The sequence below is a fragment of the Camelus dromedarius genome, chromosome 11, assembly GCF_036321535.1.
Source record: "Camelus dromedarius isolate mCamDro1 chromosome 11, mCamDro1.pat, whole genome shotgun sequence".
Taxonomy (NCBI): Eukaryota; Metazoa; Chordata; class Mammalia; order Artiodactyla; family Camelidae; genus Camelus; species Camelus dromedarius.
The window spans coordinates 24,230,084-24,253,867 of NC_087446.1; the positions used below are offsets into that span (position 1 = coordinate 24,230,084).

The 23,784-nt window shown below is 35.0% G+C and overlaps 1 long non-coding RNA gene across 1 annotated transcript; it reads left to right on the top strand.

Moving 5' to 3' along the window:
• The first annotated feature begins 1,908 nt into the window (after positions 1–1,908).
• Positions 1,909–23,766, top strand: LOC116156290 (uncharacterized). Its single transcript, XR_004140038.2, has 3 exons — positions 1,909–2,546; positions 23,236–23,282; positions 23,391–23,766. It is a non-coding gene; the product is annotated as an uncharacterized LOC116156290 (long non-coding RNA).
• The last annotated feature ends 18 nt before the right edge of the window (positions 23,767–23,784 follow it).

Consider the following 23,784-nt stretch of genomic DNA (forward strand, 5'->3'; position numbering starts at 1 on the left):
GAGATCAGTCAGTCTGACAGACCATTTGAATCTCTATTATATTAAAGTAAAATGAAAAGGATAAACTTAATTTTTGCTATGAATGTGGAAAATCTCAAAGAGTAGAAATGGATAGTCACAAGACAGGGAAAAAAGGAAGCATTTAACTCTTTAGATGCAGTGAAATACTACTATGACAGTGAAGCAGGCAGAATACTTTACTCGTTGCATCCCATGCAAAATTTCAGGATACAAAGGGTTTTGGGTGACCTAACAGTTCTTCATCGTTCTCACAGAGAACTTTAAAAAATAAAGAGCCTAGAAGAATTAGAGAACTCTGGTATTCTCCTGAGTGTAAGTTATTTTTAGAGAAGGGTATGCCTTATATAAATCTCTTAAGAGGCAAGAGGATAGCCTAGATTTATTTTGAAGCACTTTGATTAAAATTCTTTCTACGCATTTCAAAATTTTCTTTTACCTCTGGGGTAAAGGGTTACTAATTGACTCGACTCCTCATATATTTATTGAACATTTTATAATAGTGAATTTGTTGCTGCAGAATAATCAGTGGAAAAATTCTGTTCAACAAAATTTGAGGCCATTATAATCCTGGAGAACAGAAAGGATGCTATCAAGAGAAAAAAACTTGAGAATTTTTTAAAAGGTAGCTAATAGGATTGGATAAATTCTTAAGGCAGAACAGAGGACTGCAGCTGACGGCACCAGAGTAAGTGAGGGATTTCACCCAATGGAGTTCCTTCCAGATAAGCTCCAAGTTCAATATCAACTAGTATCAATTGCAGAAACAGCGATCATTAAAGAACTCCATTCTGAACAGTTGTCTTCTCCTCCTTACTGCCATGGGAACAGAAGAGCTATTATGAGAGATGGATGACAGAGCAATATGGTTCCATCTTCTTCTAACAGTGGTTCTCAACCTTGGTGGCATCAATAGGATTAGATGGAGAGCCTTTACAAACTACCAATTCTCAGGCTGCCCTCCAGATATTTTGATTCAATTGGTTTTTGCAGGACCCAGATGGCAATATTTTTAATCAAACTTCCCAGGTAGAAGTTTTTAAAAATTTGATCACTGGTGAATTTCCAGCAACTAAAACCATTCCTGAATATATGTATGTATGTGCATAACTGGGACATTGTGCTATACACCAGAAATTGACACATTATAACTGAACAACAACAACAACAGCAAAAAGTTCCTAACATAGTAGGAAGGCAAGTTTGCAGAGTGAATGAATAAATGAATGGGAATCAGACTGCCTTCAGAAAACTATCAATTATTAGATAGTTGTAAATGATTGAAAGATAAGGTCACAGTTCTGAAGAACAAAACAAGTGATCCTAGAATTTTACACACAATTGAATGATTAATAAAATGTAAAAAAAAATTAAGCATGTTTTGAAATGTGTATATATAATTTACTATCAACACAAACTATGTAAAAACATGACTCAAAGTCATGCTATAAGCAAAAAAAAAAAAAAAAAGAAATAGAGCACAGGATATAAGTAGCATTTGTGTACAACACAGATGTAGTGAATAAAATCTGAAATAATTAAAAGAGAACTCAGTAGACCTGACCACTTGGAAGATTCTCATTATTACTGCAGGAAATTTCATTAAGATTACATTTCCTTTATTTGTTCTCCAATCACACTACTGGTTTTACAGTGAATAATTTTATAAATACATTTTAAATGTTGTTACTCCATTTGAGTTCTTTAAACAAATCAAGCTGTAAATATTTAATAAAACTACCAAATATAATTGTTAATAGGTATAGTGTGAAATTTATTTGGTCTTTGTCTCTGGTTCCTGACACAGGAACTCTTAAAACCCTTGAAATTTCCTGAGTAATGGGAGTGTCCTTTGCTATTCTTAAGAAACCCCATTTGATCACACTTGAGTTTATGCTAATAAAGTGACTTAGGGTGGGGTCCCTAGATAGCCTCGGGGTGGCTCTGGTCACCAGAAAGACTAAGTGATCAAAGGGCTGAAACTTTCAGCCCCACCCACCAACCTCCAGGAAATGAGGTAAGAGGGGCTAGAGATTAAGCACTGCAAAAACTCTTCAACAAAAGCATTTGATGCGCTTCCAAACTGGTGAACACTTTTACATGTTGCTCCTGTGCCGGAGACTTTTCCAGACCCTGCCCTATGTACATCTTCATCTGGCTGTTCATCTGTATCCTTTAAAATAAACCAGCAAATGCAGTGAAGTGTCTTTCTTAGTTCTGTGAGCTGTTCCAGCAAATGATTGAACCTGAGGATGGAGTTGAGGGAACTCCCTATTTAGTGGGGGTTGATAGCAGTACTTCAATCAGAAGTACGGGGACCAGTATAGGACTTGTGACCAGCATCCGAAGTGGGGAGCAGTATGTAGGACTGAACCTTTAAGCTGAGCCAGAATTGAATTGAATTGTTAAACACCCAGGTGGTGTCAGGTGAATTGGAGGGTTGGTTGTTGATTTTGGAAAAAGAGCCTTAAAAATTTTAAAGTAAGGGAAAGTGGACTATTAAAAGGAGAATGGAGTTATTGGAAAAGGTAAACATAATCAAAGCACCATATTTTATACTAGGGAGTTTACGTATACTAATTAAAATTGATTTTTCATAGACTATAGATATGCATACAGTATTTAAAATGATAAATACTGACACAAGAAAACACAGTATAAAATTAGCCATAGCCTGAAGTTGTAGTGGGAAGTACGGTGAAAGATTGTGTATCAACTGCTCAACTTTTATAGCAGGCAGCCAATAGACAACTTTCAAAAAGTTGAAACAATAAGTAGAAGTATAACATTTAAAGTTATATGGGCAACTGTCAAAATAACAAAAGCAGAAACTGTTTTCTTGTTGAAAGTAATACCCTCTATGGAGTTGTGTGATCAGAGAAGTTTTTTTGTTCTATATTCTTATGTCTTATTCAATGTTTTGTATGTATCGCTTCTATAATTTAAATGCTTAATTTAAATATTCTATAAGCTGCAAAAGAAAGCAATAATCTATAACAACAGACAATTTAGAGAAACATCTGAATCTAGATATTTTATGATTATGCTGTATAATATGCACATATTTGAAAATAAAAGCCTTGTGTGTTTTTTTAAATTTCATTACACTACATACGCAGTACATTTTACACCTATTATATATTATACAGCTTTCTGTTAATTTATTGTTAATCTAATACCTACCTATTTCAAGTTTCCAGATAGATCTTTTGACCTACTTTTTCAAATATGTTAAGACAATAAAATTTATTTAAAAAAAACTTTTCTTTTTGATTCTGTTCTAATTCATCCACACACGTTTTGCTTGGATTATAGAATTACTTATAGAGTATTATGTAGTATAATGCTATCAATTCTCAAACTCTTTCTCTTTTATAATTTGTTTCTTTGCATTTAAAGAGTTTTTTTTTAATTTTAAATGTTAAAATTGTAGTTTTAAGAAAATTACAGTGTGATTAAATTAATTAAAGGTCATCAGTGTGATACAGTGTGATACAGATACTGAATATGAGATCTTTAAAAACTACTTAGAACTTGATTAATTTTGATTGACAATGCATCTCTATCAGAGTAGCTAAAGCACTAACTGTCATGACTATAACATGAGAAATTGAGGGGAATAAGTTTGGAAAGTACTTTGAAAACACTTGTTCCCATTCATATTTGCAAGTCCTCACTTGAACTTGTCTTTGTGAAATTTATGCTCTATTTACATGGGCACCTGCTTTCAGAATGCATTTTCCCTTCTTGTGAGCTCTAATAGGCAGATGGTGAGTGACAAAGAAACTCACCCCAATACAAATTTATGAGAATGGTCTCACTTGGGTTCAGAAGTTGCTTTTCTACAAAAGAATCTTTGTTTCCAAAATGGACTCTTTAAGAATATTAGACTAATGTGCCTGGAAAAAAAAAGTAATTAAATTTATAAATAAATTAAAATGGAACTAATTATTCACATAAATGAGAGGAGTGAGTTTACTTAGGCTGATTGACCGTATCTCTGTGGTAATAGTTCATTAGTCTGAGGAAGCTATGTATTCATCAAGTATGGTTTATTAATCTGCAGTTTTCTTAGGTAAGTTACAGCAGTGTTATAGATTTCCTTTGCAACTTAATCAATATCTATTTATCCTATAATTCAAATTTGCTGCTCACTCCCTTGATCTCACTCTTAAAACGCATTACTACACATTGTCCTTTTTCTGTTTTGTACAGTTTCATGCTGAGTGAGCCCTCGGGGATCTGCTATTTTTATTACTGCGGCTCTTTTTTTCCCCTGCAGATAGCTATTTTTCTGTTCAGCTGTACTTGTGTTACCATCATTTCTTAGGGCCAGATGATGACTTCAGATATGCTTTTGAAATTTTATTTCTGGCTCCCGACTCTATATTCTTGGGAGGTTTTATTTCCTTCCTACTGGAAACCCTGTCTGGAAAGGGCTGCCCAACCTGCAGATGGTCACAGCAGGATCCCGCTGCTTTCCCGGAGCATAACATAAACATTTTCTTAATGGTGCTTCCTGGCTTCCTCCCTTTAAAGCATCAACTAGCAAAACTAAGAAGTCGTCAAACATTTGACCCCCACTAGAGTGATAAAAACCTTTGTACTTCTTTCTGTTTAGTATATGTGGGCTACATCTCCACGGGCAATCTGATTTAAAGAGATGTGACAAGTTACACTTTGTCTCTCAGGATGTCAGTTTCCACATCTTCAAAAATAAGAGTAGTGCTTATTTTTATAGTTTATTTGAAGGATTAAATAAAATCAACACATGTTAAAGCTCCTAGTTCAAGATCTGATATAGAGTAGGTTCCTTTGGAGATCCTGAAAACCATTGCCTAATAAGCATTTATCAAAGGCCTTTTGTTCTGTTGTTTAAATTTTAAAAAGGAGATTTATAAGTTGCTAAACAATCTTTGAATGCTTTCTCAGTTTACTTTAATTGAAGCTATGATATAGTGCTAGGTGTTACCTGCCATTTTATACTTCAGATTTTAAGAAAAATAAACAGAAACAATAAAATTAAAGACACTTGAAGGATCTTATCAATGATCTTGGATAATCAAGCAAGGCTGAAATAATGTGATCTAAATGCAGTAGTTGTTTCCATTGGGTTTGCTGAGAGGCCTACCACCATCAATACGGACATGCATGCAGGCACACACATCTTTTGAGTTATAACTTTTACATGACTCAGTTTGAAGAGTATAGCAAATTTGACAGAAAAAAATTCAGCCAAAGTTCAAAATTACATTTATGGTAAAAATCAATAAAGTAATTTTTTAACTCAGGTGCTTGATGTTCACTACAGTGTAGTGTGGGTTTTTGTACCACATGTGAAACAAGAGAAAAAGCCCAGGAGGTAAAGAAAGAGAAGTATACACTATGTTAAGGTTTTCATACTATATATATGATATATTTAATAATCAAATATGTGTGTCCAGTAGTTGATGCCAAGCAATCCACATCACATTACTGCTCTTCCCCTCTGGAATCTTAAGATAGTTTTCATCAGTTTTTCTCTAATCAATTCATATTTATAAGCAAGTCAACTTTGATATTCCATGTTTTTTTCTAAATTTTTCTTCCTTATGTCTTAATATCCTCCATTCTGCTTATGTTATACAAAAGACATGTTTTTTTAAAAAGAAGTCCCTTCCTTGTAGTTTTGGAGGAAAAAGTCTCTTTACAGCTGCATTCCTTTTGCTTTATGATCAAGTAGCATGTAAAATTTACCACATTACTTGCATTTATTTTTTATTTTTGTCTTTTTAACATGGGAGCACAAATTTATTAACATGGAAAAGTGAGAATGTTTTCTTTATAAGTATATATACTGCTACTGCGTATTTTTTTTTACACCGTTTTTTCCCTTTCTCCACGTCGATATTGGCACATGTCAATTTAAATATTTTAATATCACCCTTCAGCTGATAGGTGTTGAGTTAAAGGAAGGAGAGGTGGGGAAGTCCTAAGTTGGTAGCAGATTTCTCTCTGCTTGATAGCAAATTGTGAACTCTCAAGCAAGATGTATATCAGTGTAAGTAAAATTATTATTTTTTAAAAAACCTCAGTTTTCTTCTTCCTTTTTATATTTTTATATGATTCATGGTCCAATAAAAATAATCACTGTATATTTAAAAGATATAATGGAAAAATCATTTGGTTTTTCATTCAAATAATGATAAATCCCACTGGATTAAAACAGTATTGGCTTGCAATATTTTACTTAGTGTTTATTGAACATTTTTTTATATTCCTAGATATTAAGAAAGCCGTAAGGAAGAAATATGCTCCTTTTTAAAAATTTTCTTGAAAATTAGTACAGAAAATAGTAGTAACACATTTATTCATTAGATTTCTTTCTTATGGATTCACAAAATGCTAATTTGGAAAAGACAATTGTATTATGAAGTATTTTATTAGAGATTTTTAAATGTATCAAATTAGTATAGTACATATATCTTGTGGTGGATGAAAATTGATATTATCTTATTGTTTATTTTCAAGAGCACTTAAAATTCTAAATTGCTAAATTGCTTTCTTAATAAAAATGAATCATTTTCTCATTACCAGGATGATAAAAGAGCTATTGTCCATCATTGTTTCGTGTGTTAGGATAATGATGCATCTGAAATGCTTAACTGATTTAAAGTGGTGCTTTCATTCTTTGCAAAATTAAAATCCAAAAATGTTAATACACCATCTCAGAAGAATTTAGCTCTTAATACCCACCGATACTAAGTTAGAACACTTATTATGTTTGATCACTTTATTAAGTGTATCAAAAGTCTTTCAACAGGTAGTTATGACTAAGAATGATTTAGTAAAAACATCTTAATTACAGATTAGAAAATTAAATTTTTTAAAGGGCACTAAATTATTATTGAAATCTTTTATGTATTTATTTTACTAAATCTTCTATTGTATAAAAATAATCAGTAAGACACCTTTTTCTACAATGTAATAATCTCACTTATCATGATGGCACCAAAATATCCTCTTTTTAATGAATTAATTTTCAAATTTTTCTTTCTTCATTACTCACACTGAAGTATAAGATGGATACCATTTCTCGCTGGAGACAGGAAAAGGATGGAATTCAGAAGTGAAATTGGTGGAAACATGTTAATCATGGGATAAGGGCAAACAAGAGAGGGAGAATCTCAGAAATCATTTTCACTTCTTGATTCATTCATTCCACAATTACAGACTTGTTAAGTGCCGTGCTACACACTGATGAAAAAGGGAAAACAAAACACTCGTCTTGCCTTTGTAAACGTTTACAAAATGTGTATTGCATATGTGTAAACTATATTTTCCAGGAGACATGTATGTGTAGATGCACTAACAGTGACCAGATGATTCCCTTTTTTTGGCTTATCAAGGAGAGAAGTAGTAGAGAGTCATTTTTCTTCTATGCCTGGAGATTGGAATTTTGATCATTAGAGACCTAGAGTACACTTAGAATTTCAAGAACAGTTAGCCGCAGTTAAGAGGTATTAAATTTTTTGGTTAAGATCACACATTTATTTGCAGTGATGGAATTTGATTCTACTTCTCATTATCCAAGACTGTATAGTTTCCTATGTCATGGCATGAAAGAATAGACTTGGCTGGTTACATCATCATTTATACCTCTTGTGTTTTCTTATATGTTTTAAAGGAAGAGGGGGAGAAAAACCTTTCTTTGCTATGTGTATGCAATCAAGAATTGGTAGGTAATTATTTTTGGTATGACTTCATTAATATTTTTATCAAACTTTTCTGATTTCCATTTGTTGCTTGACCTTAAAAAAAAAACACCTCCATTTGGTATTCTAACAATAAAGAATAACTTGGACACAATAATCTCTCTACATTAAAAAATTTAAATAGCAATATTTAAGGTACCTTCAATATTATCTGTGACATTTAATATATGGTATATATAAGTCATTCATAATAGAAATTTAATTTTTTGATTTGATTAGAATCTAACAAATTGCTTGTTCTGAATCACTTTCATTTCTACCTACTCCATTATTTATATTGTTTTCTTACGTTTAATTTTTAATACTCTGCATTTTTTTACCTTGTTATTTAAGCTTAAATTTACAAGCTATTTCAGACAAAATGAAGCAATATGCTGTTTAACTTATCCTGATAGTCAAATAAAAATTGTATCCTAATATGACCTATATGCTTCTCACGTTTTTCCAAAGAATCGAAGGATGCCTTATTCTCTGTTACTTCACTCTACCTTACATTTCTGTGTCATTACCACCCAGTCCTCATTTTATCATTGGTTTGTTTCAACATGTTGCCTAACTATCCATTTTACAGCTCCCTTTGTGTTCTTTGTCACATTAATTTAATTCCCAAAACATTATCCTTTTTTCGTATTAACCATTTTAGTTTTCAAATCAGATAAATTGTTATTTCTAATGATTTTTCTAGTGCTATCCAAAAATACATGGAAAAATTATAATGAGATTAAGCTTATCATTTTGTGCTCATTTGGAAGAGTACAGTTCCTGAAAGTAAAGTACTTTGTAAAGCTACACCAAAATGTATCAGATACCTTGCATTATAACTATGTATATAATTATACACATTATAATTATACCTTTAATAAAAAGTGGCTGCTTTGTAAAAAAAAAAAAACTACACATAGCAAAAATACATTAAAAATTAAAATTTATGGAAGGTTTCTGGTTTATGGAATGTATCATATGGTAGTTCTATTTTTAGTTTTTTGAGAAACTTCCATGCTGCTTTCCACAGTGGCTGCACCAATTTATATTCCCACCAATAGTGTATGAGAGTTCCCTTTTCTCCTCGCCAACATTTGTTATTTGTGTTCTTCTTGATGATAGTCATTCTGACAGGTGTGAGGTGATATCTCATTGTGATTTTTGCGTTTCCCTGATGATTAGTGATGATAAGCATCTTCTCATGTGCCTCTTAGCCATCTGCATTTCCTCTGTGGAAAAATGTCTATTCAGTTCTTCTGCCCAGTTTTCAATCGGGTTGTTTTTTGTATGTTGAGTAGTATGACCTATTTATATGTGTTGTCTATTCTAATCCCTTATTGGCCATATCATTTGCAAATATTTTCTCCCATTCAGCTGGTTGTCTTTTCATTTTGTTGATTGTTTCCTTTGCCATGCAAAAGCTTTTAAGTTTGATCAGGTCCCATTTGGTGACCCAGCAATTTTATTCCTGGGCATATATCTGAAAAAAATAAAAACACTAATTCAAAAAGATTCATGCACCCCAATGTGCACAGCAGCATTACTTACAATAGGCTAGATATTGAAGCAACCTAAGTGCCCATCAGCAGATAAATAAATAAGTTGTGTTATATATACATAATGAAATACTACTCAGCCATAAAAAAGAATGACATTTTGCCACTTGCAGCAACATGGATGGACTTGGAGGGCATTATGCTAAGTAAAATAAGTGGGAGAAAGACAAATACTATGTGATATCACTAATATGTGGAATCTAAAAAATACAACAAACTAATACAATAAATACAACAAAAATACAATAAAACAAAAAAGAAGCAGACTCACAGATATAGAGAAAAAACTAGTGGTTGCTGGTGGGGAGAGGGAGTAGGGGAGGGGCAATTATAGGGATGAGGGAGTAGGCGGTACAAACCACTGTGTGTAAGATAGATTACAAGGACGTATTGTACAACATGGGGAATGTAGCCAATATTTTGTAATAACTTAAGAAAAAGGGGGAAAAAAAGAAGAAAAAAAATGATAATAATCATGTACCAAATTCAAGGTTTTGGAATACTCTGTGAAACTTAACTGGAGTTAATTTTGCTTAGAATGTCCACAGTAAGCCACTCAGGCTAGGGGTAAAAATAGGACAAAGAGAAAACAGAAAAGTGAGCTTCCTGGAGGAGGACGGGACTTACCCAGTGGGGGCTCAGCTCTATAACAGAAGAGAAACCGTCGCAGCCATCCCAGCGACAGGGCCAGCCCCTCTGGAAGTAGGTTCTCCGTGTCGCTGGGGTTATCTGGATGTCAGCATGGGGCAGAACAGACTGAAGAGGACCCCATTGTGGAGAAGGGGTGTAGGTCAGAGTAGGGGAGCCTGAAAGGCACATGACTAAGACTTAAGGAAGCCATGCAACTACTGTGTTCTGCAAAACAACCAGAAGTATTTCAAATTGATGCAAAGTTAAACATGCTGGCACTTGATACAATAAAGTTTTTAATGTGTTTTTAAAAAATAGAGTGTATCAAATTGATATGAAACATTTATGGAAAGGAGGCAAAACAGAAGCAAATCATTCTTTTATCAAAAAAAAAAATATATGTAAGCACTCTGACAAAAGTAATAGCACATAATGCCATTTTTTTTATCATAGGAAAAAATGTACTAGTTCCTTTCAGGAAGCAACTTTTGCCTAGAAAATTTCACTAAAGGACTAACAGAGTTTAACTTTATTCACAGGTTCACAATATTAACTCCTCTCCAATTACTCTCTATTCTTTATTTTGCTTTCTATGTCCCTTTATTTCATAATGCTTAACATTCCTTAAGTACTTCTTATAATTTCACGTACTGTTTCTTGAACTACATTAAGTAATCTGATGTCATCTTACATTTCTCTTTCATATAAATCTTGGCCCCAAATTGATACTCGGTGGAGACCTGCCTCAGGGCCCTTCAATAACAATATATTTAGGAACTAGTACTGGGAGAAATGTATTTTTATTTTCATATTTGATAAGATCGTGGGCCAAGAACATGAAATTAGGGACAAAAGCAGAAAGATGAGTCAGCAATGACTGTCGTATACAGTTTTGGTAACTAAGTCCTTTGTGTTTAGAGCCTGGTAAGAGGCAAAAGTAGATGATTTGGAAGAATCACAGGTAGGAGGAATAACAAGTTTATAGGTGGAAATAATGAGAGTAGATCTGGCTTCAGGTGCTTGCATTACTTTCAGGTGGTAATGACTAATAGGTAGTAGGAAATACACGTAGCAACAGGGTGATGACATAGATGCGGTAAGACCTAGTTATTTGAAGCTACTAGATTGGATGAAATCCATTGGGAGAATGCTTTAAAAAGAAGAAATCAAGGAAGGAAGAGAAAGGAAGGAAAGGAGAAAGAGAAAGGGGGAGAGAGGAGGGGGAGGGACAAAGGAAGGAAGAAAGGAAAGAAAATGAAATTGCTCAAGAATCTGTAAGACTAGAGGTCAGTTATTTTTAAGGCCAGATAAGTAGGCATAAGCCTAAAGGAGGGCATAAAATAAGAAATTTAATCCATGAAAAAAAAAAAGAGGTATATATAAGCATGTTTCCTAGTTTGTGAACAGAGTCTGAGACTCAGGGTTTCTCTCCAGGAATGTAGGAAAAGCGATTCACAGCGTTCTCATGGGCCGCGGGCACCATCAAGCTCATCTTCAACCATTGCTAATGGCCTAGCTGTGACAGATTTTACATTCAGGGTTTGAGAATTTCAACTAATGACTAGACTTGGATAGGAGATAGAAAACTCAGTTAAAAATGAGTTTAGACAATAAGGAGTATTAAAATAGTTATCAGAGAAATTGAGGTTCACGTACAGGGATTCGTTAATAAGAAATTCTGGTGCCAGTGCAAAGTAAGAACCCAGCAGGAGTGCCTATAAAACCATGGGATATTCTCAACATTTTCCCTTGTGTCTAGACTGTGGCTTTTTAAAGCAGAGGCGAATACTGAGTCATTTCAACTGACTTCTATGGATGTGGGAAACCAGGTTTACCCACTCAGATACAAGCCCCCTCGAAAGGAAAAGGGCAGGCCAGGCAGTTGGACCTGAAGATCAAGTTGTAGGATGTCAGGCTCAGCTCCCCTTCCACGGGCAGGATTGAAAGGCAGAGCACAACTCCAGGGAAGTCCCTCTCTCTGGGAACACGAGAACGGAGATAAAGCAGACCCCCCTAACCAAGCACCTAAGATTTGTAGGTGCTCTGCTCTTCCAGGTGTTACTGCTAAGATAATGAGAATGTGCTGTTGCTTCTCTGGGGTTCCTCCTTTAAAAGCTTCTCTCTCAACTCTCTGTGCTAGACCAAAAATTCCTTAGGGCTAAGAACAGAACGAGGCAGTTAAAAGTGTGACGATAAGACACTAAATCTTGCCACACTACCCTAATAAGTCACTAGAGTATGCCAAAGAGGAGGTTACTATTAGCAAGAGAATTGCTCATCTTATAGTTACTTCATTCTGATAGGAGAACAGGATCCCCCCGTGTTCTTCATCACTATCTTCTAAGCAAAAAACCTGAAAGGTGATAGTTTTTCCTCATTTCAGTAGAGGGGGGAGTCGGGTATAAGCAGACAACTCAGTGCCGGTCTCAGAGGGGAACTGGGCTGGGGGTTTCCTATCCTTGTATTTACATCTACAAAATATCCTCTCCCAAGAAAAAAAATGTTAAGTCCACTCCCCTGTAATCCTGGTTTTTGATTTTTAATTTTTGACTGAGATACTGTTAGCAGATAGAGACCCCAAATTGGAAAGCCCAGCAAACAGGTGGGCAAGCCCCTCAAACATGTGGGTCTTAGCCCATCGATTGAGAAAGAATTCTCAGTAGAGGCAGATGGACAGAGTGAAAAAGAGCTGTTTTATTTATTGCTCAGAGAGGGAAGGGGGGAAAAAAAGGCAAAAAGAGAAAACACTCCAGCAGGGAACTGTCAGCCAGGTAGCCGGCCGGGACATCTCCAGCCCCCAATCCGGCCTCGGGGTCTTTTATTGGAAGGCTGTGCCATCACTGTCTCATTCTGGTGATGCCAGTCATTTATTACTGGCTCTTGTCTCCCATGGAGCTCAGCCCTAAAACAGAAACTTCAGTGAAAAACAGAGAACAAAGAAAGAGATACTGGGGTATGTCCTTGGGATCAATGCAGCAGTTGTGGGACACGAAATGTCTTATTGTATGGCTGTGTCCTTCAAGGAGCGAGCTGTGGGATAAGAGAAAACATGCTGGCATTTTCTTCCCCTTCGCTGACAGCCAGCCAGCCAGGGTCAGCCAGCCTGTCCAGTCACCTGTCTCAGCACCACTGTGGCCTTTTTGCTGGCATGGGTCTCTTCCTGCCTAGGGCTTCCAGTGGGCCCGTCCCACTGTGTTGGGGGTACTTGTCCTATCTGGGGTTTTTTTTTGTTTTTTTTTTTTAATTCCATCAGCAGCTCTCAGAAGCTGTGTTCACTTTAAATTGAGTCAGAAAATTGAAGAGAATATCTTTTAAATACAAAAATAATTGTGAAGAGATTTTGAAAAATAAATTTATTGGATTTCAATCCAATGTTCTATGCTTCTTTTTTCAGTTTCTATTTGTAGCATTTTATTCAGAAGTCTCTGATGAAGTTAAATTACATAGGCTGTTAATAATTCAAGAGATGATACCAGAAATCTGAGACATTCTCTCCTGTCACATTTTGCTACAGTCAGTCCTTTATCAGCTTCATAATTTTTGACTATTTTTTTTTCAGTCTTTTAAAATTTTCCTTTAGAAAGCTCTGATTTCCCTCTTCGTAAACATATTTTTCTCTTTATTTTCAAAAATGTGATTTGCCTTTTGTGTTATGGAATGACTTCATACCAATCAAGAGTATCAGGCAAGAAGATTAAATTTATACACATTTTATTGTAAGTTGTTGAAAAGGCTCATAGTCAAATGGCAATTATCAGACATTTACCATTTTTCACCATAAAATGTAAGTTCTACAAAGGACATAATGAAAATAAACATCAGTTAACTTCGAAAGAATTAAATGAACCAAAAGAAAATTATGTAAAATTAGATTATTTTTACTCCACATACATATGTTGATATTAAATGATGCTCCTTTATTTTTTCACCAAATTCAATTCTTTGAAATGATTGCCTCTATTGTTTTGCCATTACATTAGTGCCTGTAGCATTTAGGGTTTTGTTTGTTTATGCATCAGGCCTACCCTTGTGGCTAAAACAAGTAGGAGTTACTTTTTTCAAGTAACAACAGTCAGGAAATAGGCAATTGAGGTCAGTGCAGCTGCTTAAGGAAATCATCAAGGACCAAAATTCATACCGACTTCCTGACCTGCCATCCTTAGCATATAATTTTGGATGCTGCTCTGCTTCCAGGGAATTTGATCATATTTCAGGCAGAAAGAAGGGCAGAAGACAGGGCAGTTCAGTCTGACCTACCAAGGAATCTCCACTTATAAAACTTTGGCTAGAACACAGCAACCCCCATGCAATTATTTTTAACTGTGTGTTTTAACCAAATAAAAGCAGGGCTCTCTTAGGAAGAAAATAATACACCTACTATTGGATTGCTTTTTGACAGAAATAAGTTGATTTATAATGATTGCAGAAGTTTTCAAAATTCGGATGCTTCAGACTCATCTAGAAAGTTTATCAAAGAGGGTAGATCTCAAAGTCCCCCAATGGAGAGACTCATTCAGTAGGGGAGAGTCACCTCAGTTAATTCTACGTTGGTTCAGGGACCGTTCTTTGAGAAATACTGGTAAGTTAGTATATTTCATCGAAAATCCTCTCCATTAGAGTTAGTGGTGCTTAAAGATAATTGGCGTTTTAATGTATTTGAACTTCATGCTTCAACTTCTTGTAGTTTTATTCTTTTGCTTCCTCCTAATATTTTCCATCTCCTTTTTCTTGCTTTAATTTTCTACATGAGACTGACTCTTACTGCAAATCTTCCCATTTCTAAATATAACAATAACAATTAAGTGCACTTAATAATGATTTTCTATCTTCATTGATTCTTGAATCACAACTAGCCTGGAAGCTGCTGAATGCTTTTGGGAATAAACTCTAGATCCATTACTTATGGAAAATTTTTAGGTTTTTATTTAAAGGTGGCCAAATATTGAGGATTTTTCAAGTCTGAGAGTATGCAAGCATCAAGTCCTCAGAACTGCTGATGAAAGAAGATGTCTTTTCTATCTCGTCCCTTTGATGCTGCTACTGGTTCTAGAAAATGTCTTTCTTGGCCTTCCACTGAGTAGAGTGCGGTTTACCTTAAAGGAAGCAAAAGGGCTTATTAGTAATAAATTACTAAGCAGTTCCACCCTCCTTGCTCACATTCAGTGATGTGCTGGAGCAGGCTCCAGCTAATTAGAGCCAAATGTGCACATCTGTTCCCAGCTCCATGCTCAGTGATGTCAGGTTGGTAGTTTGAAAGTGGCCTTGGTGGGTATATTTTACATCACAGAGATCGGCAAATGCTGCATATCTGGCTTTTGTTTTGCTTTGTTTTTACTAGAACATCACTGCTTAGATATTTACCTGATTTTCCTCACCTTCAACCCCTTAGAAATTTGAGTCCTGTTTTGCATGGCTAAGAGGTAGGACTGAAGGGAGAAAGAAAAGAAAGAAAGAAAGGGAGAATGAAAAGAGGGAAGGAGAAAGGAGAAAGGAGGGAAGGAGAAGGGAGAAAGGAAGGAAGGAGGGAACCTGCCTTATTTTCAATTTCATTCAAAATGTAAAACCATTCAAAAAAAAACACATGGATTGGAGTCTGAGGATCTGAAATAGAATCATTTCTAATAAATTAAAATAAAAACATTTTTCCAATGCCATAACTAGTTGCTACTAAAAAGTTCTTGGTTATATTGAAATTGTTTTACTCATCCTTCTCCAAATGAAGAATCTAGGCATTTTTGAAGGAAGTGATGGGTCACAGGGAAGGAAAGGTATGGAATAGCTCTAGAACAGAGTGAGTAACAGAAATATTTACTGTGTTCTGTAGGATACAGATCATGGGTTGCTGAGATCATCACAATGGAAAATATTGATCTTCTTATAAGAAAGTAGAAACTCAGAACTGAGTCAACCCTAAAGAGCACAAGAGAACGATGCCCTATAAAAATCCTACAAAGACAAGCTGCATTGTTAGGCAGCCTCCACACAACCTGGTTTTGCAACATGTCCTTCACTGACGCATTGAGTCAGCTGTCCTTAAGTCAGCACAGTATGTTAATAGTGAAGAAACAGTTCTGAAATTGCTTTTGTTTGTGGCAGTCCTATGTTGTCCTCAAGACAAATCACATACTTTGAAGTGGCATGAACGACTAAGTTAGCACTCCAAAAACAACAGTCCCATAGATCATTGATAAATGACATCCAACGCATGCACTCTGGTTAAAAGTTTGTATTTTGCAAGTCAATCTAAATAAGTATGGCACACCGTGTAATAGACTTGGAAAAAGGACATGTGTAAGGACATGAACTTTGGGAAGGCAGATACACCTAAGAGACATTGTAAAGAATTCAGTCACCATTCCTTAAAAATAATACATTATCGATCATTAAAGGTTATTCTCCTTAGGGTGTCCAAATGGACTCATTACAATATTAGTCAGTAACTTAAAAATAACAAAAAGACTGAATTAGATAGTTTATAAACAGACAAGGCAGTCATAAGAATCTATTAGCTGTATACATACATATTCAATGCTCTTATTTTGATTCCAGTTTTTATGTAAATCTGTCTCGGTGTCTGTCTGGTTCCATTCACTTTCCCCTGTACACACCATGAAAGACTGTCTTATTGGTATTAATATTATTAATATTTTCAGATGTTCTTCTAGAAAATTGTATGCTTAACCACTGAACTGAAAGTGGAGAATTAAGTCCACCAAATCTCATGTGTATTAAATACTCACCTGGCAAAAACCTAACTCAAAGTAGAGAAATTTTTCAAAAAGGCCAATTTCACAAAACCTGAGGAAGACGAGTCTACGTTCCCTGCTTCTCTCTGTGTTTTGGCCACAGTTCTGTTAATATGGTCAGGCTTCCTCTATGCGGTGGGAAAATGGGCAATGCCAACTATCAGTGAACACACTTTCTGCACTGTGAATTCAGAAGCAAGAAAATAACTTTTAACCTTCCTAACAAAGAAAGAATGTCCCGGTTTGGTCTAAATTATATGCTTATCTTTGACACCAATCACCGTGGAAGCAGCAGTGAGTCAGTCGGAAGACTTAAATAAGAACCTAAATCGTACGCCTTCTACTAAATCTGGGGGTAGTTTGGATTGATATGATTTATATCCTGTGCTTTTTAGCTTCCCCACAAAAGTAAGCAGAAGTTTAAAAGTTTTTTTTTTCCCCAGTTCACACAGGAATAGCTGATGAATGTATATAACAATTTCCAGCTGACAAAGCTTTTCTTCATAGACATCATTACATTTGCTTCAGGTGGTTTGAATAGGTTTTTATCACTTGTTGCTCATAAGCCTAATTCACAAGGCGTAGAGGACTTAGTTTTCCACATTTAGTTCAATTCATTATTGTTCTACTTATTCCAAATGAGAAAACTGAGATTTAGAGATGTTCTTCAAGTGCCCCAGGTAAACAAAAATGATTCTGTTTTAGAACTTCAGACCCCAATTCATGTTTTTCTTTTTTGTTTTTGTTTTTGACTTTTGAATGAAATTGAAAACAAAGCAGGCCCAGCTATGGATGCATTTTATCATCCTATTTAATTAATCAAATTTCTATATTCTCCTTAGCCCACCTTTTAAGGGCAACTGTGTCCCAAGGGCAACTGTGTCCCAAAGCAAGTAAAAATCTGAGTGTTGCTTTCATTGCAATGAACATTTATTTATTAGTTTGGTGAATTAGAGACAGTGCTCCATTGGCACTACAAGACTTCCCTGTTCTTGATTAACTTCCTAAAATTTGTATCAATAGAAATAGAAAGTCACCTTGGTTCTTGCAACAACACTGTTCAGTGAACACATTGCTCAATTTTCTGTTGATCTGGTGAAAGAAAATCAGAGCATCATTAGCCTGAGACTATTCAAAGCGCTGGCAACAAGAATGTTCACAACGAGCATTGTCACAGAGAAGGAGAGGGAAATTTAACACAGCTTTAGCAACAGGGGTTATATAAAATTGAGCTAATTTTGAAAATAGTTGGTCCAGATCAGTACTGGAAAGAGGGAGAAATTGTTCTGCAGATTAGGAGTTATTTGTTGGTCAATTCAAATTTCTCAAGAAGTGAGAGGAGGAAGATTCAGGAACAGAGGTCATATGTAAGTAGGATGGGAAGAAACAGCTGTGGGAGACAAGGACCTGTCTCAGTGGAAACTGTCAGTCTTTCAAGCTCTCTTACAATTCTGTTCTGGTTTATAGGGTGTGGACTCATCTGCCTTCACATAGGTTTGGGTAACCTTGTCTATCTAGACTGCATATGAATAGAACTCCATTACTGCATCTCATTACTTATTTACAAGAAGATGTAGATTTTTGAATTCCTTTTTAAATATAAATTATTTGTATTTAACCTAATCAATACCCCAAATCTAACCAAAACAAGACATTAAAAAAACCTTCTTTCACTCTTTGTCACTTAAAGTTTTTTGCAAATATTCCCTTGATAGTTTTGACCTGCATTCTAATGTGATCTATAATTGGGTAATAAGAAATATGTAGGACTTGCTTAATACACAAATATAATATTATATATAATTTAATACAATTGTCAAAAAGATGAAACAATATGTCTTAATGTAAGCTAAATCATTTGAAGTCTTAAACATACTACTTGGAAAATAGCATCAGTAACTGTTCACTGGAAGCCACATAATAGGGACCCTGAAAATGTATGAGAGCTGAGTAACATTCATTTTGGAAATTCACTTTCTAATAACATGTAAATGCAGCCCTGTCCACCTTATAATACGCTCACCTGATTTACAGCAGACCTTCTCGTGCAGTAGTTATCAGAATCATGCATGGTTAATAATTCAATGTATCAGCCTAATTTGAAACAATTGATTGCTTTATTAAACAATGTAATTAAATGATATCCAATCTATTGGGTATTTAAATGTATTAGTGTGGTGACAAAACAGGTTTAACCAATTTTTAAAGGTTCCCAGTCATCACCACAAAACAGCATGGAGGGAAGAGCAAAGAAACCAAGAGGCACCTGTCTGTCTATGCACAGTGTGTTCATTGGATTCACTGTATCTTTGGATCAGAGTAATTCTGAAAACAGAGTGTTTGTACAAATAATAAATACAGACACCACAACAGAGAACCACTCTGTTATGACAATAGCAGAAAGTTAAAATGTATCTGCTGCTTCATTTCTTCCACAACATTGGAATAATCTGGGAAGCATAAAGACTTCATCTTGTTAATATGTCATTGTCAATACACATTTGAAACAAATATTAACATACTACATAGTGTCATTGGACCTGTAATGCATAGAAACCATTTCCATAATTCAAATATTTAAGGTTACTCAAATACAACTGCCTACCGCTGGGTTAAATTGAAAATATACAGCAAAAATTATCTGAAGTGGGAAGCTTAAGACCAAATAGTCAATTTCTTATAAGATTAAATTTAAATGTAACTTCTCTCCTGGCTGAGATCCTTCTGGAAATAAATGCAGCAGATGAGTAACATTAACTGCCTTACCCCAAAATTAAAACTTAAGGTGTATCAAAGCCCCGGGACACGTTAGCCACAGGCTTCTCCCTCCTGCAGAAACCCAGTGACATTAGACTCTCTCGCCTGTTGAGAGGTAGAATTCCACAATGGTTAAACCTAGAGATTCTAGAGATAGCTACTTGGGTTTAAACCTTGACTCTCATTGCCTTTAGGACTTTTGACAAATCACTTAAGATATCAACATTAGTCTACTTACTTTTCAATTAACAGGAATAATAAATAAAGACCTATCTCTAAGCATTACTGTGACAGTTAAATGGTTGGGTAAGTGCAAAGCACTTTATAGCAGTGCCTGGTTCATAGTATGAACTGTGTAAATGTAAGTTCATTGTATCATTTACCCCCATCCCTGTTCTAGGTGCCCAGGGTCTCTTTCTATGGGGCAAAGCCTTTCAATGAAGCTTAAGGCAAAATCAGGGCAGAGACATAGAATTTAGGTGACTAATGACTTATTTGAGAATCTTGGGGATGTGGACTCAATAAGTAGCAACGTAATTCCCATCAAAATTCAACCTTTGGGAGCAAAGAACAAGGCAGCAATCAAGGGTCAGGCTTTTATATTCTTGATTTTTTTTTCTCCTTCTCTGACTATTCTTATAGTAGAATATTATAGGTCCACTTTCATTTTGGTTTATAGTATTTGTTCTCAGTCTGTCTTCCAAGAAAATACCCAAAAAATGTTTGAATTTTGACAGTAACTCTAGTTATCATTTTAGAGATAAAATAACTCAATTTAAAAATGATTGCTTGATCTTTTTTAGGTCACACAAGTAATCATAACTGTTAATCCCATATTGGAATCAGCTAGTCAGGCTTCCAGTAAAACTCAGAGATTGAAATATTTCTATTTGGAATTTCACTGTATCAGACCAATCAAAGAGAAATTCAGTAAAAAAAAAAAATAAATAATAATAATAATAATAATAATAATAATAATAATGAAATGGCTGAGTGATAGGAAAAATGAAAGATTTTAGAATTTCAAACGATCACATTGTCCAAGTTGAAATCATAAGGCAAGACTTGTAATGCAAATGCCTAAGAAAATTTCACATTCTGATGGCATCAAAAAGTGTGTTTTCCTATGTCAGTTATGTTTGCTTCTCTGTTATTCTCTGTTCAGTGTTCATGGTACCAGTTTTGTCAATGTGATTGTATTGCCAATGTGAATAGCCATCTGGTAATTCATCCTAGACTTTACCTTCTCTGTTGACCTTGCTTCTTCACAAAAGAGCCAATTATTATTCTCCAAAATCCTTCTTCATCTCCTCTCTAGTGCCCTTCTTTCCACATCTCTAGCTCACTTCAAGCTCTTCCTAGTTTTGTCCGGATAGTCTCTTGACCTCCTTTTTCAATAATTTTCCATCAAAGTCAGAGAATTTCAAAGCTTTAGCATTAAATACAAAAGCCCTGTCTAGTGAGACCCAACTTACATGTCACACTTCATTTTTCACTACCCCCGCACCAGCACCTCACACCCGTCACAGCAGCCCTACACAAATGTTGGCTGAAGTGCTAACGTGTTCTCCTGTTCCCATGCCTTTAGTGCCCTTTTCTTCCTCCTCCACATCACTTCTTAAGATAAGAGTCAAATATTTCCTGCTCTGAATTTCCATATTCTGGGTTAGCCACTGGGGAAATTATTGTTTTGTTGTTGTTTTCGGCTCAGATTCCTTTCTTTACCTCTTATTAAAGTAGGAGGACAGTTGGCCCTGCTTGGCCAGTCACACTATCCCCATTTCCCTGGCAATAGCTATTGGTCTAGAACAGATTTAGCCTGTCCAATCAGGCTAAACGCTGATATTTTTCTTACAGTACTAACAAGAAAACTGTCTTCTTCCTCGCACATGGAACAGGAAACATGTGAACCTGGGTCAGCTAGTGGCCATATTTGCTATCACATGAATAAGGCCAGTCTGTAGAATAAAGAATGATGCCCACCCAGTCCAGAGGAAAGACATGTAGAAAAATAGTACTGGCAGAGTTGAATTCCTCTTCCAAACCCTGAAGTTTTCAGATATGCCAGGGTTGCTATAGAACTTCCTTTATATGTGAGAGAATCTTTGATATTTTTTCCAACATACCTCTTTTTTTTGTAGAGGCAACTTAGTTGGGATTCTGTAACTCGCAACCATAAAGTCCCAACTAAAAAAAATACCCAAGCTGGACCATGTGCTATCAGAGCATTCTCATTTTTTTTTTTATTGTATCATATTTGTTTATTTTAGTCCTCAAAAAAGACTGAAAATTTAAGAGGAGAGGATAGTGCCTCATATATGACTCTGCAAATATTAACACAATAAATAAAACATAATTGTTGCATAGATACATTAGCAGATGACTAATTTAGCAAAGCTCCAAAGATAAAGAAAAATTAAACTCATTATATAAAATTATGAATCTTGAAATAGTAAAATTTTATAACTTTTTAATCTTTTTTTGTAATAAAATTATAAACTATAATATTTGACTGCAGTAGTCATATAATCCAATGTTATCATTTTGCAGATGAAAGATTTAGGCCCCCAAATGATGCAACTTGACCAAGATCACAATGTTGACAATCTTCTCAATATACTGCAAGGGGCCAAAAAAAAAGTAATTTTATACTACTTGCTTTGAATACATGTCCAAGCAAAACTAATTCAATAAGTTAAATTAGATACAGCTACTTTTTATTTACTTACAGCTTCCTTTATTTATATTTATTGTTTCTACTTTTAATAATAATTTTTTCAGGAATTAAAACTCTAGTCACTATAAAAAATAGATTTTTTTCTCTTCTATATATTTATGTTTGTCCAACAGAGAGTAAATCAATAGTAAAGAGGAGAGTGAGTCTGTCAATATGACACTCCAGGACACATAACTGATTCTTAAGCTTTGACATTTGAAATACTTAAGAAATACTGTGTGCATCATCCATCAAGACTTTTTAAAGGTTTTTTTTTTCATTAGAAATGAACAGTGAAAGTTGATGTGAATCAATCTTACATAATTTTCTCTGAGATAGGCTTCTCACGGTGTACTTTGTGAGAAGTGAAATATTTCAGAAACATGCATAAATGTTTTTGCGTTAAATTTGTAAAGAATTCTAAATCAGATGAAGAACAGGTTAAATTTTAAAAGGCAGTTTTCTTTTTTAGTAAAAAATATTTCCCTTAAAAAACCTAGTTTAAGCTGTTTGTATGAAAATTCCATCAGTAAACTTAAGGATTAATTTTATCTGTTAAATTTCATATCTGCAAAAAAACAACTCCTTTGTTTTACTCACACAAAACATCTAATTTTCCAATAAAAAGTTCACCACACATCAAAATATACCCCAAATTTGATCACTCCTCACCACCTCCATTGCTGTCACCTTCATTCAAGCCACCATCATTTCTCAGCTGAATTATTTCAGTAGAGTTTTACTGTCTTGTATACCCCACCTCCAGCTTTCTGTTCTATATACACTATTCATAGGGTTTCTACTAAAACATAGCTCTGATTTTGTCCCTCTTGTGTCTTCCCAGCTTACCCAGAGAAATGGTAGGCTGTATGATGACCTATCAGGCCTGCACAATCTAGCAGTTTCACCCCAGATTTCCAATTACCGAATCCTCACCATGCTTCTAATCATCTTTTCTTCCTTACTGTTCTGTGAATATGTAATGCATGCCCATAATTCAGGACATGCACTTTCTCTTCCCTCTGAATTGCTTGGCACCTTATTATTTATACATCTTGCTTATTTCTTTCTTTCAGGTATCTGCACAAATGTCACCTGTTCAGAGAGACCTGGATTGACCATTGTATGTAAAATTAGCCACCCTCCTGTAACATGCTTTGCTTTCTCATAGCAAGTATCACTAGCTAATATGTTGAATGTTTATTTTCTATCTCTGTTTGCACAACATAAGCTTCATGAGGACAGGAACATCATCTGTTTTGTTTGCTGCTATATCCTCAGAAGCAAGGGCTCAAAAATATTTACTGGATGAAAGAATAAATAGATAATGAATGAACAAGATGGAATACTATGCAACCATAAAAAAAGAACAGAATAATGCCATTTGCTGCAACATGGATGGACCTGGAGATTGTCATTTTAAGTAAGTAAGCCAGAAAGAGAAAGAAAAATTGCATATGATATCACTTATACATGAAATAAAAATAAATAAATAAATAAAAAACCACAAATGAACTCACTTCTATATCTATCAATGTGAGCCTTCAGATGAGACCGTGTTGATTACAATCTTGTGAGAACTTTTGAAGGAGAAGTTGCTGACCCACAGAAACTGTGAAATAATA